General features: G+C 46.5%; 1 protein-coding gene across 2 annotated transcripts in view; it reads left to right on the top strand.

Annotated features, from left to right (window-relative positions):
* The first annotated feature begins 10,731 nt into the window (after window positions 1–10,731).
* The window catches only part of EEF2K (eukaryotic elongation factor 2 kinase), an 89,198-nt gene continuing 83,789 nt past the window's right edge, over window positions 10,732–16,140 (top strand). For both annotated transcript variants that reach the window (XM_040439369.1, XM_040439370.1), the window contains exon 1: window positions 10,732–10,932. The gene's annotated coding sequence lies outside the window, so the exon portion shown is untranslated. The remainder of the gene's footprint in view (window positions 10,933–16,140) is intronic.

Genomic DNA, 16,140 nt, shown 5'->3' on the forward strand with positions numbered 1-16,140 from the left:
ATGTTATATGCCTGCGTAAACCATATAGCCCTTTGCTGAATAATCAAATGCTTCCTCTGAAAAATTTTCCCCATGTGACAGAATACTTGTAAGTGTCTGTGAAATAGGAGCTCAGTCTGTTCTCTTGTTCATATTTCCGCTTTGATAAATCACCGCCGTAAGCGAGCGGAAGAAATCCCTGTGCCTATATGTAGCACCTGTGAATTGCCACCTGGTGGCACTGTTGCTCGCTTGATTCATTGATTTGTGCAGTGGTCCCTTGTCATAGGCCAGTGTAATATAGGAGATTTATCAAGACTGATGCTTTATGCCCTGGTCTTGATACCCCCTGTGCTGCAGGAGGATGCACCTTATGATGAGGTGCATGCCTCGTCATAGATTAGGCGGCTTCTCTGGCAATCTAAGACAGCTCAGAGCTGCCGTAAATTTCTGACTTCATTTGCACCAGAAAATGGCTGTAAACGAAGATACATTTTGCTCTGTTGTTGGTCACACCCCTTTCCTGCTCTTGTCACGCCCCCTTTTTGACAAAGGTGAGGACGGCGTAAAAAGAGGCACTTGCGACTTTTCCCCCCCAAAAGAGTCGCATTTAAAAAGCCACTTTTCTGGCACAGGGGAGATGATAAATCTCCCCCAGAGATTTATCAAAAAAGACTCCTCATGTGCCTTTAAGGCCTCATGCACACGTCCGCAAATTGCTGATCCGCAAAACATGGACGGCCTCCGTGTGCGTTCCGCAATTTGCAGAACGGCACGGACAGCCATTAATATAACTGCCTATTCTCCGCAAAACGGACAAGAATAGGACAGATTATATTTTTTTTGTGGACCACGGAATGGAGCAACAGATGCGGACAGCACACGGAGTGCAGTCCGCATCTTTTGCGGCCCCATTGAAGTGAATGGGTCCGCATCCAAGCCGCAAAAACTGCGGCTCGGATGCGGACCAAAATAACGGCCGTGTGCATGAGGCCTAAGACATCTAACAAGATAAATTTACCTTGTTAGTTGCACAGTGACGGAGAAATCTGTCAATCGGCAGTGGGACAGTGGTGGGAGCGTGCACCTCATGAATACATTAGACCCCACACTGACCACTGGTTTAACATGTAAGTTCTCAGACAATGCTGTAGATTTTCACATAAGTGGCAGACCAGTGAAATCAGCGTCTCTGCAACCACTTTATGCTGCCCTCTCTAAGAGGCTGATAGGCTCCCTTTAAAGGGTTTCTGTCACCCCATTAAACCGTTTTTTTTTTTTTTCTTTACTTCCTGCCGAATATTATGTAAGCCTCCCTTGTGCCTCCAAGACAGCTCTGACCTATTCAGGTACAGACTCCGCAAGAACATGGAAAATGTCCAGCATTAAAGGGGTTTTCCAGGATTTTTTTTACTGACGACCTACAACTGCATACAGTAAGCTCCCCCTAGTGGTGACAAAAGGCAGCCAAAATGTATTAATTAAAGGTTATCTGAGTTCTAGATATTGATGACCTTATCCAGAATAGATCATCAATATCTGATCGGTGGGGGTCCAAAACCTGGGACCCCGCCAATCAGCTGTTTGAGAAGGCACAGGCACTTGCAGTGGTGCCGTGGCCTTCTAATAGTTTTTTCTAGGCCAGTGACAACACATTCATCGGTCACGTGGCCTAGGCGCAGCTCAGCCCCACTGAAGTGAATGGTGCTGAACTGTGATACCAAGCATAGCCACTATACAATGTACGGCGCTGCGCTTGGTGAGCTGGGAGAAGTCAATGGCACTAAAGCAAGCACCACTGTGGGGTGTCAGATCCCCACCAATCAGATACTGATTACCTATTTAGAGATTTGTGCTACACTATATCTTCTATGATATCAGAACAGATGGTTGCCCCTTTGCTCAACACATGCACCAATGGGTCTTATGCGCTCATGATGCTATCACCGGTCCTTCCTTGGACCATTTTTAGTAGGTAATAAGCAATACACACCGGGAGCACCCCACACAACCTGCAGTTTGGAGTATACTCTGACCCTGACATCTAGTCATCACAAATTGGCCCCTGTTAAAGTCGCTGAGATACTTAAGCTGATTTTTTCTGCTTTTAACAGAAAAAATATAGTGTCTAAGTGACTGTTCACTTAGACACTATATTAAGAAGTGACAGCACTACACACAGCGGCTTAGCTGTATGGAGTGTAGAGGTAATAGAGTTCTATGCCTCTAAGTGGAGGACGCTCCCCCTACTGCTTGATTAACAGGGCTGGACATCTCCATAGGCCCTGATCTTGTGCCTGGGCCGCTGCTCCTAGTAGAGATGCTAGTGCAGAGAAGCTCTTTTCACTTTAAAATCACTGACTGTTCATGCGCACTGTGTAGCAGTGCATGCACAGTCGCAGTTCCAGCAGCGGAAGCAGCGCCCCTGCACTTGCGCCACTACCTGGAGCAGTGGCACAGGCGCATGATCGTCAAGGCCAGCCCTGTCAATCAAGCGGCAGGGCTAGAGTCCTCAGCTTTGGGGACTCCTCGTCAAAGGTGACGAATTGATTAGCTCATCGCTAATCACAAGTGGCATTTAGTAGTTAGGGGCGATGTAAATAACTCTGCACTGGGGCCCAGGAGCTTCAAGTATATCCCTCTGATTATATATGTTCTGTCAGTAAGGTGATAATTATTACAATCTATACAACCCCTTTAAGAGCTGACCCCTATGTAATACACAGGTAATACAGTATAGCAGGGAGGGTTATAAAGCACAGGCGCTTCCTTGTCTGTGTCAATATTTTCTCGCTTACAGGACAGAATGTACCGCACACCTACTGTTTAAAGAACGTCTTCATTCATACAGGAGCCCTTGGGAGCAGAAGTATGAGCCATGGGTCGGAGCACATGCACCCACCAACATCTCTCGAAAATTACATGAAATATTCATGAGATCAGTCCGGCTCTAGACAGAGAAGAATTTACAACCAGTTACTAGCAGGAAAAAAATAAACCAAGAACGTAATGTGCAAAATACCAAGAAACAATGATAATGTGTTTGTTGTGCATGGTCTAGAGTAGGTCAGGGATGAGCAACCTTTGGCACATCAGCTGCTATGACACTACAACTCCCATCATGCACACTCACTCGGCTGTTTTTGTAACTCCCATAGAAGTGAAAGAAGGATTCTGTGAGTTGTAGTTTTAGAACAGCTGGAGCGCCGGAGATTGCTGATCCCTGGTGTAGTTGTACAGTTTTCAGGGTCATGTGCTACTTCTCACGATGCAGAACAAATCAGTGATATGGGTCAGTAATGGCATGACATCCCTGGTGCCTAAAAGCAGCAGGCCAGGAGACAGGTGGCACCTGAGCCACTTACTTTAGAGAGGGCCGCCCAAGAAATTACTGCATACCAATTTATCTTTGAGCTCAGTGGGAGCTGTATAAATCTGCATACAGTAAGCTCCCCCTAGTGGTGACAACAGGCAGATAAAATGTATTAATTAAAGGTTATCCAAGTTCTAGATATTGATGACCTTATCCAGAATAGGTCATCGGTATCAGATCAGTGGGGACGTCTGACACCAAGCATCCCGCCGATCCGCTGTTCTCAGCATCCGCCAGTGTCAAAAACAACATAGCTCCGTCCATGTGTAGTGGCTGTGCCAGGCTACTGAAGGTTAGCTCCTATTCATTTGAATGCATGTAATTAAAGGGGTTGGCCACTTTCTCACTACTATTGACAAATGTGTTTGCGAGATGATTATATGGTACTTACTAATATAGCCTTTGTTAAAAATTCTGTGCCTCTTTTTATGTTTCATAACTTTCAGTTCCTTCTTTTGTGCTGTCCACACAGAGGTCTTGTCCATAAAATGGCTGCTGATGGAGGGCCAGACATCACTCAGCCTCCTCTATTCAAACACACTGCACCCGCACAAAACTCTCAACAGTGCAAGTACTGATGGCAGGTGCAGTGTATCTGAATGGAAGACACACCCCATGGAGATGATTGGCCTGGTCACATGATCCTCCATCGTCGGCCATCTTGTGGACAGGACCTCCCTGTGGACAGGACAAAAGTTGCCATAAACAAGGGGATATACCTTATAAAATATAGAAATTGATGCAGAATATAAACAAAGGCTATATTCGTAAGTGCCATATAAGCATCTGACAAACACAATCGACAACAGTAACCAGAAAATAGCCAAGTCCTTTAAACATTTTCTGGCTGATCTTTTTAACGATATATATTTCCTGCCAGTTCCTTCCTGTCTGGTGGCAGACGATTGATATGCTGTAGTTTCGTGAATGCGTCTGCTGAAAGAAAGATCATAAAGAATGGTCCTTAAAGGGGTTCTCCGGGAATTAGGAAAATAAAAATAACTAAATATTACTTTTATTATAAATATATTCCCAAATATCTTTCATTAGTTATAATGGCTCGTTTTGTCTGGGGAGCAATCATCAGGGGGAATAAAATGGCTGAACCTGTCCTAATCACACAAGAGGACAAGTCACAACACTGAGGTAAAGAGCTGCCTCATCCTCCTTTCTGCTCTGCATGTCAGGGATTATGATCCTGAATACAGCTGATAAGATCTTCAGCTGAATCTCTGAGGGAATGGAGTTCATGAGGAGACATGAAGTACAGAGAGGACGGAAAAAACCGACTATGGGGCTGTGGTAATGGAGACTGCATACAAGTGCTGCTGCTCATTAGCCACATCCCCTCTGTACTTCATGTCTCCTCATGAACTCCATTCCCACAGAGATTCAGCTGAAGATCTTATCAGATATATTCAGGATCATAATCCCTGACAAGCAGAGAGGAGGATGAGGCATGTTACATCGCAAAAGACTGACTCCCCTCTACTTTTAGATTAATATTCACTATCTATTAGGGGACACCTATGAGACATTAGTGGGTGTTGAGATCTCCTAAGATAAAGCCATTAAAGGGGTAATACCTTAACCCAGTTACTATCCCCTGTGGGTGAATTTTTGATGTGATAAATGCACATATGCAGCAAAAATAAACCGACATCAGACCTCTCATTGCTGGTGACCAGGTACGAATATTACCATAATGAATAGTAAGTACCCCGTTACCCCCAGACCTTTGGGCAGCTGTTTAACACGCATGCAACCACTGTAAAGGCCATGTATTATTTTTTTTTGCTGTGATTATTCATACTGACCAGTCTGTCTAATGTGACTGGTCTAACACCGTCCCGAAAACTGGAAAAAAAAAAAGACTGGCATCCTGGCAGCAGTCATTCCATGTCATTGTCCGTTTCACTCTGCAATAGTTTATCACCTCAGAAAAAGCAAAATTTAGGTGTAAGATTTAAGTTAAGTTTTAGGCTACTTTCACACTTGAGGCAGAGTGATCCGGCAAGCAGTTCCGTCGCCGCAACTGCCTGCCGGATCCGGCAAAACGTATGCCAACTGATGGCATTAGTAAGTCTTAAAAATGCCTGATCAGTCAGAAAAATGCATTGAAATGCCAGATCCGTCTTTCCGATGTCATCCGGCATTTATTTTTTTCACCTTTTTTCCGGTCTGCGCATGCGCAGGCCGGATGGACGGATCCGGCATTCCGGTATTTTAAATGCCGGATCCGGCACTAAGGGCTCTTTCACACCTGCGTTATTGTCTTCCGGCATAGAGTTCCGTCGTCGGGGCTCTATGCCGGAAGAATCCTGATCAGGATTATCCTAATGCATTCTGAATGGAGAGTAATCCGTTCAGGATGCATCAGGATGTCTTCAGTTCCGGTACGGAACGTTTGTTGGCCGGAGAAAATACCGCAGCATGCTGCGCTTTTTGCTCCGGCCAAAAATCCGGAACACTTGCCGCAAGGCCGGATCCGGAATTAATGCCCATTGGAAGGCATTGATCCGGATCCAGCCTTAAGCTAAACGTCGTTTCGGCGCATTGCCGGAGCCGACATTTAGCTTTTTCAGAGTGGTTACCATGGCTACCGGGACGCTAAAGTCCTGACAGCCATGGTAAGTGTAGCGGGGAGCGGGGGAGCAGTGTACTTACCGTCCGTGCGGCTCCCCGGGCGCTCCAGAGTGACGTCAGGGCGCCCCAAGCGCATGGATCACGTGATCGCATGGATCACGTCATCCATGCGCATGGGGCGCTCTGACGTCATCTGGAGCGCCCCGGGAGCCGCACGGGCTGTAAGTATACCGCTCCCCCGCTCCTACTATGGCAACCAGGACTTTAATAGCGTCCTGGGTGCCATAGTAACACTGAAAGCATTTGGAAGACGGTTCCGTCTTCAAATGCTTTCAGTACACTTGCGTTTTTCCGGATCCGGCAGGCACCTCCGGCATCGGAAGTGCATGCCGGATCCCAACAACGCAAGTGTGAAAGAGGCCTAATACATTCGTATGAGGAAAAAATGCTGGATCCGCATTCAGGCAAGTCTTCAGTTTTTTTGCCGGAGATAAAACTGTAGCATGCTGCGGTTTTATCTTTTGCCTGATCAGTCAAAATGACTGAACTGAAGACATCCTGATGCATCCTGAACGGATTACACTCCATTCAGAATGCATGGGGATATACCTGATCAGTTCTTTTCCGGCATTGAGCCCTTTTGACGGAACTCAGTGCCGGAAAAGAAAAACGCTAGTGTGAAAGTACCCTTTACTCAACCTACAACTACTTAAAAAAAACACAAAGATGAGAAACAAATAATCTGTACTGTGTGCACATCACGTCACTGCTCAAACAGATGGAAGGCAGGGGTGGTAATAACAAAAAAAAAAAAAGATAAAAAAACCCCCAGATATTACAATTTAACGGCAAGTTAACTATTACACCCAGTCAGCAAGATGTAGGACAGAGCGGTCAGCAGGAGGAATCTGGGAGGGGGCTCAAATGAGAAAAAACAGACAAGAAAGTATAAGACAGACGGAGGCAAAGAAGAGCAAAGGGCAGGTTCTGCAAAGTTTGGCCTAGAAAAATGATAACTATAGTATGAGCGTGATCTTGGCACATGCATACACCAAAAGAGTCATCTACGAGACCTTTCCTAAATCTTTTAAGCACATGTGAAACTTAAGCCTGTGACATTAGGAAGTAGTATATGAGGACACATCCCAGATGGTCACCATCCATCAGTGCCCATGGCGTAAGACTGTGAGATGTGTACCTCCACAGTTATGAACCTTATGCTGTATGACTCTCATATGATGTATGATGACATCACAGTCCTGAGGTCAAGTCAAAGGTTGTGGTCGAAGGTCAGGTATTTTCTTTCCAGATACAGAGGTCAGGTGCCTGGTCTTTTTTCGTGATGTTTGCGACCAAGCTTTAAGAAATGCCAATAAATTACCAGCCTAGAACAGGTTTGTGCTTCCCTGACACAGCAGGAATTCAGCCGCACTCTGCATAAGGCCTCATGCACACGACCGTTGTTGTGTTCCGTTCCGCAAAATGGGGTTCCGTGATCCGTTTCCGTTTTTGTTTCCGTGTGTCTTCCTTTATTTTTGGAGGATCACCAGACATGAAGGAAAAATGATAGGAAAAAAACGGACGCGGACGCGGATGACAATCTTGTGTGCCTCCGTGTTTTTTCACGGACCCATTGACTTGAATGGGTGTGCGAACCGTTGTCCGTGAAAAAAATAGGACAGGTCCTATTTTTTTGACGGACTGGAAACACGGATCACGGACGCGGATGACAAACGGTGCATTAGCCGAGTTTTCAACGGACCCATTGAAAGTCAATGGGTCAGCAGAAAATCACGGTAGACGGAACAACGGACACGGAACACAACAACGGTCGTGTGCATGAGGCCTTATACAGTATGTTTCTTTTACTTTTTTTTATGCAGCTTTTCCCCATCCAGTGCCTGGTTGCTTTTCATGCAAAATGGATAAGAATTTAGAAATCTCATTCGCACTCTGCAGAGAAAACCTAATCAATCCGCAACATGTCAATAGCTCTAGCGGCAATGCAAAGGTTGAAGGCAGCGGAAAACCTGCTGTGATGCCGAAGCAAAAAGAGGCCAATTTTGTCATTTTTTGTCCCAATCCAAAGAGATTTTCCGCTGCACAAAATCCACAGCGGACTCGCCACTTTTTTTTTTACAACTTTCATTCATTTTAATGAAGAGCATGCACAGCCTCCCGCCTGGTGTCTATTAGAAGGACAGAAAACGTTTGCAGAAGCCCCCTTAAAGGGCTTGTCTCATGAAGACACCTCCTGATCATAGGGGTCCTAAAGGGGGTTGCCTGTCTGAACAGAACTCCACTAAGAGTGGCTCCATTAATTTGAATGGGTGCCATGGAAGGTGGCCATACAAGCGAGTGAGATAGTTGACGGGTGATAGCTAAGTCTCTCAGCTCCTCTATTAACATATCTTTCAATGTGGAGATATCTTTGGCAGCGGCTTTTCTCCCGCTGGAACAAAGGATTGGGCATGTTGAAATCCAACATGCCCAATTCGACTTTACCCCGACATCTGCTGTTGCAAGGCTTCTATACACATCCATACACGATCCTGCCAAAATCACTGACTGACTTTAATGTGCACGGCCATATTAAATGGGTTGTCTGGTTTCCCATACTAACGACCTGTCTTCTGGACAGGTCATCAATATCAGATCGGTGGGGGTCCCACACCCGGCAATCCCGCCGATCAGCTGTTTAAAGAGTCCACAGCGATAATAAAAGCACTGCGTTCCCTTTACTGTTTACCTGCACACTGCCGACACTGGCTTGTTTCACATCTGCGGTAAGCAGATCCGGCAGGCTGCTCAGGCCAAGAACAGCCTGCCGGATTCGTCACTGCCGTGTGTGCGCCGCTGAGATACCGTCTGACCCCATTCACTATAATGGGGAACATTCTCAGCCGGAAAAGCCTGCCGGATCTGCTTACCGCCGGTGTGAATGTGTCCCCTGCTGGCGTTAATATTTGTGACGCATCTGTAAAGTTCTGTACAAAAATACTGAAATCTACTGCATCAAGGGAGCTTTTGCATTTTTCGGTTATTATCTACACCGATTTTCTGGTACAGATTATCGTAAATGTGCCGCCATACCTGGCCCCTAAACACCCAGCTCCGTGTAAACCCTCAAAAAATATTGCTAAATTTTGTGCTAGTAGGGCTCATGCACACGAACGTATTTTCTTTCCGTGCTCGTTCCGTTTTTTTTGCAGACCGTATGCGGAACCATTCATTTCAATGGGTCCACAGAAACAACGAAAGTTACCCCCAGTGTATTCTGTTTCTGTATGTCCGTTCCGCAAAAAATAGAACATGTCCTATTATTGTCCGCATTACGATAGTACTGTTCTATTAGGGGCCAGCTGTTCCGTTCCTGCAAAATACGGAATGCACACGGACGTCATCCGTATTTTTTGCAGATCCGTTTTTGCGGAACGGAAAATACATATGGCCGTGTGCATGAGCCCTTAGGGTTGATATAGATTTAGGGTACCTTAAAGTTTAAAGTGGGTCTCCGGGAGTTTTATATTGATGGCCTATCCTCATGCTAGGTCATCCATTTCTGATTGGGGGGGTGGGGGGATCCGACTCAAATCACCCCACTGCCCCCATAATAAAAATAAATTATAAAAAAATAAAGATCATTTGCACCGCCACGTCCCAAAATGTCCGTACTAAAATTCAAACATACTTATCCTGTATGGTGAACAGAAAAAAAAAAAATAAAATACAGATTTGCCATTTTTTTGTTAATTCACCCCCCTAAATTTTTTTATAAAAAGTTATCAAAAAATCATACACACTAAAATGGTATAGATAAAAACGTCAGGAACGACGTTCACACACAGGTTTTACAGCGTAATTTCGTCAAAAATGCAGTGTGGAGGTTAGCGGAGTGGCTGCTTAAAGCTACGGTGAAAAAAGACACGTCCCTTCTCTGTGCGGCCGCAGCTATGAGTCGCCGCTCTGCGATCCGCTGCCTCCTATTGAGATGTATGGGAGGCAGAGAAGACGGAGCCGCAGGCAGGTTTTTGGTGCGCCAAAATTCCACTGTAAATCCCACCGTGCGAACGTCCCCTTAGGGATTTTGAAAACTTGCTGAAAAGCAAATTTTTTCACGTTTTTTTTTTTACAAGTGGGTGTTCTCTTCAATACAAAGCTGCATTTTCAGCTTGAGGTTTTTGGCAAGGACCGGCGCAGGAAAACGCATGGACTTACATGGAGTTTCCCATGTATTTTAATGGGAGATTCAACACGGATTCCGCCACAAGAAGATAGGACATGCTGAACATGAAAAGAAAAAAAGCTTGGGAGGCTGTTTTGACGCGTTTTTTTGGAGCCAATTTTGAGGCAGAAATGCTCCAAAATCAGAACCAAATACTCTGTGGTAACTGGCCTGGAAAACCGCATGTGAAAAATCTTCGGCCATGTGAACTGCGACGCTGCTTCTCATTAAAAACAATTGAAGGCGTTTCAAGCCCAGGCTTGATGCGGTTTTCAGCACTGAATCCCGCGCTAAAACCCATTCCAAAAATATGTGGTGTGAACAATAGCCTAATACAACCGTGTGCGCGTGGATGAGGTAACGAGCCAAAAGTAGTCACACAATTCCTGCCCTTTTAAGTATCACCCCTACCTAAGATGTGGTTTTTGTCTTATTAATGTACATTTTTACACGTTTTAGGCCGAACTGACCTACATGTTAGTCAGGGCAGCAGAAGACACCACACAAGTGTCATGGCTTCCGCCTTCCCTCTCTGACTGACTCGGAGCGGCCAGTGGGCGGGGCCAGGAGTCAGCAGGAATTGAGTGGCAGGCGGGGCCCGGGTCTTCCTGTGCTGCTATGCTGCGGGGGGCTCAGTAGTGTGAGAGGACAGGAGGACGGGAGGCTGCACACTGCTGGCCTGCTGCTCATTCATTGTGTGCCAGCTTCCTGCTGCCCCCTCCAGGACATCACTTACCGTCTCCAGCAGGCTGTGTGCCATCTGTACAAGGTAAGTCTTCTAATGCATGTGTCTCCTCTGCAGGTTGTTTACCACCAGCTGCAGTGATGGCATGGTCTGTGTATTGTCATCTGAGATGTCTCATGCTTACCCTGGATTTCTGATCACTGTATACATGCATCCATAGCAGTGTACAATCAGTAACAATAATGGTGGCATCTGTGGCCTCAGGGTATTCTGCGGCGATCATCAAAACCCTTTCAGGATTGTAAGATTTAGGAGCGACCAGTATGTACCCTCTATAGATGGCAGGAGGCCATAGGCTGCGTGTTGTTGTTTTGCTCCAGGGTCTATACAGAGGTCTTTGATGCCTAGTTTTATGATACATTTGCATATTTTATTTTATTATATTTTGCATTCTTTTACATTGCATGGGTCTGCAGCAGTGTGGTGTTCTTTTTATGATACAGTTATATATATATATATATATATATATATATTTTTTTCATTTATATTTTGCATTCTTTTACATTTGCTTTGATTTGCAGCAGTGTGTTGATCTTTTTATGACACATTTGTAATATTTTTTTATTTTTTACATTGCATGGGTCTGCAGCAGTGTGTTCTTCTGTCTATGAGACGTTTGTACATTTTATTTTATTATATTTTGCATTCTTTTACATTGCATTGTGTTGTTATTTGCCGTTTTGTGCGGCTGATGGCACCCTGCGTGATGGAGGGGCACATGGCACAAGAAAACAAACAGACATCAGCAGAATTTGGCTTGTCTTTAGTTAACTCTTGCTCTGCCAGAGGAATAGGCAATACAAGCAGATAATAAATGCTCGTCCTATTTCAGGAAAGATGAATTTTTTTTTTTTTTTTTACGTGGCAAGAATAGTACGTGGATCGCTTTGTACTAGCGTCACACAGTCTTGAAAATCTGGAAATGCATTGATTTCTTTTAGGCTACTTTCACACTGGCGTTTTGGCTTTCCGTTTGTGAGATCCGTTCAGGGCTCTCACAAGCGCTCCAAAATGGATCCGTTTTGCCCTAATGCATTCTGAATGGAAAAGGATCCGCTCAGAACGCATCAGTTTGCCTCCGATCAGTCACCATTCTGCTCTGGAGGCGGACACCAAAACGCTGCTTGCAGAATTTTTGCTTGACGAAGCAGAGCCAAACGGATCCATCCTGGCACACAATGTAAGTCAATAGGGACGGATCCATTTTCTCTGGCACAATAGAAAACGGATCAGTCCCCCATTGACTTTCAATGGTGTTCAAAACGGATCCGTCTTGGCTATAGAAGACATGATACAACCGGATCCATTCATGACGGATGCATGCGGTTGTATTATTGTAACGGAAGCGTTTGGGCAGATCCATGACGGATCCGCAAAAAGCGCTAGTGTGAAAGTAGCCTAAGAAAGTGTAGACTTGTGCAGCAGTTATTTTACGTTACTGTTATATCCCTTATGTTGTTGGGGTGTCAGGGTATGTTTTAGGTTAGGTGCACGTGGAGGATTTTGGTGCGGCTTGCACGCCACAAATCCTTGCCAAAAAAACGCCTGCAGAACTTCCCCATTGATTTCAGTGGGAATCTACATGTGAAACCATACGGCGCTGTTTTTTCCCATATGCGGTTTTAGAAATGGAAAAAAAGAATGGTTCTGTCCATTCTTGACTCCGCCTCCAGAATTCCATTCAAAATGGCCAGGAATGAAAACGCTCGCCAAAACCACGTCAAAAAAGCGTCAGGGAAAAAAACACATGAACAAAAAAACCTGCGGATTCTCCATCAGGTTGTTTTTTAGCACTGAAAATGCTCCATAAGAGGACGTTCACATGTTGGCTTTTCAGCGGAATTTTGGCATGGACAACTACGCCGAAAACCTGGCGGCGGCCGTGTACTCTCTGCCTCACATACATCTTAATGGGAGGCATCGCTGAGGATCGCGCAGCGGGGGCTTAAAGCAGAACCGACATGTCCATTCTCAGCGTGCCCGCGGCTATACGTTTTTCTGGTGCGTTTGTTTGGACGTGCTTTTTCATCCTGCTCATTTGAATGGGAACTCTGGATGCGGATTCTTGTCAACAATGGACATGTCACTTCTTTTATTCTGCAGCACTGTTTTTAAAACCGCGAAAAGGGGGAAAAAAGCTCCATATGAATTAACAAGCGGTTTCCTTATTTAATTAAATGGAGATCAACTCCAACTGCTTGCAGCACAGTTTTTGGGTGCAAAATCCCCCAAAAAACTGTGTGAATGTCCCTTGTGTATGGACACTAGAGGTCTGGATTATTATTGCCATATGTGCGTCTGTCCTTTTCTAAAGGGGAATGCCTGTGGTAGATGGTGTATGACATTTTTATTTTTGGTATCCGTGTGTCTCTATAGATAAGCAGAGACACACAGGTACAGGGTGTCCCATCCTGTAGGTAGCCCTGCCTGTTGCTGTGTCCAACCAAACCCATGATGCACTTCTCCCTTCTCTGCCACACCTCCAGCACCGCCCCTAACAATGCCCAGCTAGTTTATAGCTCCTCCCACCCAGCTAGTTACATAGACACCCCCCTATCACTGCCCCGCCCATGGACATTACATCACAGGAAATAAGAAAGAGCTGCATGGACATGGTCATGTGACCACAGCCCAGAACGGGAGACAGGAGCAATAAAGGGAAAATAAATAAATTTCAAAATTACATCGACCTTCATAATGGATTCTTTTAAAGGGTGTTGATGCAATCCTACAAACTGGAATACCCCTTTAAAGGAGTTTTCCTGTTTCAGCATATTGATGGTCCATCCTTAACGGGTTTGTCTCATCTCAGACATTGATGGATGGATAGATACACTGACTGATATGAGACTGACAGATTTGTGTTTTATATAAGACATTGGGCTGGAATTAATTTTCCATTGCACTGACAGTGTAGATCCACACACCTACATATCACATGCTAAGCGAATAGCATTCTGGGAAAAATGCCAGGAAATGACTTTCTAAGTCCTTTATTAATGATTCCAACTCTCCGGTTTCAGTGTCCATCTAATGCCATCACTGTATGCTGTAAATCTGGTTTTGTCCAGCGTTGTCTTGTTTCTTGCTGAAACCGAACAATCCCTTTAAAGGGTTTCTGTCCTCAGAAAAATCTAGGTGCTAGTGGGGCGTTGCTGCAGCACCTAGAGCAAGCATGTCAAACTCAAAGGCTAACATGGGCCAAAAAAAAAAAAATTTAAGTTTATGTGGGCCGCATCAAAAAAAAAAAAAATTTTTTTACAATATAATGCAGACGGATCCGTTCTGAACGGATCCACCGTCTGCATTATATGAGTGGATCCGTCTCAGACGGATCCGCTCTGAACGCAAGTGTGAAAGTAGCCTTAGGGGCGAGAACCTGGGATCTTTCATCCCTTGTCCTATTCAGCTCTATTAGGGTGAATAGGACTTCACACTGTCCCTGCTGCTCTGTGCCTTGTGCACACAGCATCAGGGATGTTACCATGGCAACCAGGGCTTCTGTAGCGTCCTGGCTGCCATGGTAACTGATCGGAGCCCCAGGCTTACACAGCTGGGGCTCCGATCAGAAGCTGCCACTGCACCACCAATGAGGGGGAGGGGAGAGGTCCCTGTGGCCACTGCCACCAATGATTTTAAAGAGGACCTTTCACCGATTCTTACCCTATGAACTAACTATACAGATATGTAGAGCGGCGCCCGGGGATCTCACTGCACTTACTATTATCCCCGGGCGCCGCTCCGTTCTCCTGCTATGTCCTCCGGTATCTCCGCTCACTAAGTTATAGTAGGCGGAGATACCAGTCCCTAAGTTATGGTAGGCGGAGTCTGCCCTAGCGCTGGCCAATCGCAGCGCAGAGCTCACAGCCTGGGAGGTTATTTTCTCCCAGGCTGTGAGCTCTGCAATGCAATTGGCCAGCGCTAGGGCAGACTCCGCCTACTATAACTTAGGGAACGGAGATACAGGAGGGCATAGCAGGAGAACGGAGCGGCGCCCGGGGATAATAGTAAGTGCAGTGAGATCCCCGGGCGCCGCTCCACATGTCTGTATACTTAGTTCATAGGGTAAGAATCAGTGAAAGGTCCTCTTTAATACTGGGGGGGTTGAGAGTGGCTGGCGCACTGTGCCACCAATGATTTTAATGGGATGGGGGGTTGAGGGGGGCACACTGCACCACCAATGATAAATTTCCCCTTTATACAGGAGGCTGGTACTGGCAGATCAGCAGTTAACCCCTCAGGTGCGGCACCTAAGGGGTTAACTGCCTCTGATCGCAGCTCCCTGTCAGCGGCAGGGTGCCGGCAATGCGATTCTGCTGCCGGCACCCGCCTCCTGTATTGTGTTAAAGACTGACTCTTACTATCAGGCCACACAGAGCGGCGCCCAGCGATGTCTCAGCACTCACCATTAGTTCTGTTCGCCGCTCCGTTCGCCTGCAGTGCTCCATTACTGTCTCCTCTCCTGCTCCACATGCTGCTGATTACTATCGGAGCGATGGGAGGAGACATCAGCTTCACTAGTGGGCGTTCCTTCTTCCTGGCTGTAGCGCTGTCCAATCGCAGCGCAGGGAGAAGGAACGCCCACTAGTGAAGCTGATGTCTCCTCCCATCGCTCCGATAGTAATCAGCAGCATGTGGAGCAGGAGAGGAGACAGTAATGGGGCACTGCGGGCGAACGGAGCGGCGCCCTGGACTAATGGTGAGTGCTGAGACATCGCTGGGCGCCGCTCTGTGTGGGAAATGGGAATAGTCCTATCATTGGTGGCTCAGTGCGCCCGCCCCTCCTCCGCCCCTCTCTCCTCATTGGTGGCGCAGTGCGCCCGCCCCTCCCCCCCCCCTCTCTTCTCATTGGTGGCAGCGGCAGCAGCACAGGGGGGAGGGAGGACAGCTTCCTTCTCCCCGTGCTGCTGAGAGAACATGAGCGCGCCGATAGCAGCGCGCTCATGTTCAGAGATACTAGACTGCCGGGCCGCAAAGATATTCATTGCGGGCCGCATGCGGCCCGCGGGCCGCATGTTTGACACCCATGACCTAGATGCTCCGTCCTCTCACCGTTTGGCACGCCCTTGTAAAGGTGATTGACATCCTCGGTCTCCTCCGTGCCCCGCAAATCCCGTGCCGTCCATTTTAGTATTAGGCGCAGGCTCAGTGAGTGAAGGACGACCGCCTGGCGCAGGATTTGCGGGGCACGGAGGAGACCAAGGATGTCAATCACCTTTACAAGGGCGTGCC

Source organism: Bufo bufo, chromosome 7, assembly GCF_905171765.1.
Source record: "Bufo bufo chromosome 7, aBufBuf1.1, whole genome shotgun sequence".
NCBI lineage: Eukaryota > Metazoa > Chordata > Amphibia > Anura > Bufonidae > Bufo > Bufo bufo.